This window comes from Bison bison, unplaced genomic scaffold (genome assembly GCF_000754665.1).
Source record: "Bison bison bison isolate TAMUID 2011002044 unplaced genomic scaffold, Bison_UMD1.0 scf7180017864337, whole genome shotgun sequence".
NCBI lineage: Eukaryota > Metazoa > Chordata > Mammalia > Artiodactyla > Bovidae > Bison > Bison bison.
Genome location: NW_011494909.1, coordinates 245,250 through 246,601, shown reverse-complemented (window position 1 = coordinate 246,601; position 1,352 = coordinate 245,250). Strand labels below are relative to the sequence as shown.

Genomic DNA, 1,352 nt, shown 5'->3' with positions numbered 1-1,352 from the left:
CTTCCTTCACCTATGTAAATCTCAAGGTTGCATATATATCTAATTTCACTTACGCTAACCATCCTGACCAAAATTCCATATTTTGTAAGTTTTCTGGATTATAGGTTTTGAATCTGAGTTGTCCTCTTCACCTTAGTATTGCCTCATTTAGTGATAACTCTGTTTGGGTATATAGATCAAATGAAATTTTGGTAGAAAATAACCCCAAAGTGTTTTTTTTTCTTTTCTGATTGAATTCAACAAGTATTTATTGAGTGCCTGTTACATGCAAGATTTTGTTTCAGATACTTGGGACACAGCAGAGGATAAAACAATGGTCCCTGCCCTCATGGAGCTTACAGTCTAGCATTTATGACCACTTCACGGGGATGCTGTGACCTGGGCAAGTCACTGCACCTCTGTCCTCAGCCACCTGATGCAGGAGTAAGGAGGCCTGGCTCTGACGTGGGTAACCAGCTGGCTGTGCTGGAGGTGCCAAACAGGGCACCTACCCCCAGCCCACCACCCAGACAGTCGACAGGGTGGAAGCTGGCTTTCAGTAATAAAGTACAGGAGGAGGGGACATAGGGACTGGAGCGGGTAGTCTGCTAGGCTGCTGTCTTGGGGCCTGGGCATTGCTATACGAACTGCTGCTGCTGCTTCTTGGTGGCCGCCTTGCCGGCAAGGTCCTTGGCCTTCTCTGTAGCTGCCAGTGCCGTCTCCTTGGCCTTCTCCTGGGTTTCGTTGGCTGTTTCAACAAGGGTTTTGGGACGGACCGCACCTTGCAGCTTGGCCAAGGTGTATTCAAAACCCTTCATAGTCTAGGTCATGTTGCTTTTGAACCGTGTGAGACCAAATTCCTGGACAGCTCTGGAGACGCCAAATAAATAAGCTAGAGGAGACCCAGGCTTCCTCGCAGATTTTGGTCCAGCTGCTGTTATCTGAGTTCCCACAGTAAACACATCCTTACTCTACCACCATCAGCTGGGTGTGGTTGATGTAAAGGTGGTCATGGTCTCGTTTTTGTGGCTCCACAATAGAGTCCTCTAGGATGTACTCTGAGTGAGCAACATTGGCAAGAAACAGTCGCTCAGCCCAGTGGGGCATCCTGTTCCTCTTGGTCGGGACTTGTAGGAACAGGAGCTTCTGGTCAGAGGTCACCTCTCGGTGCACTGGCTTCCGTCAAGACATGTTTGCTATAGGGATTCGGATACCGCTGCCACAAGGCAGCGAACACTTGGTCCCAGGAGCTCCGGAGCATGCTCTGGCCCAGGAAATACTTGACCATCGTCCCAGCCAGAGCGGGCTCAGCGCCCGGGCAGCATCGGGGTGCAGAGCGCACGCGGAGGCCGGGCTGGAGCTCGACGCTCAGC

The 1,352-nt window shown here is 51.0% G+C and overlaps 1 pseudogene; it reads right to left on the bottom strand.

The window, feature by feature from the left end:
• Positions 1-617: 617 nt before the first annotated feature.
• Positions 618-1,267, bottom strand: LOC104998759 (annotated as a pseudogene).
• Positions 1,268-1,352: the final 85 nt, after the last annotated feature.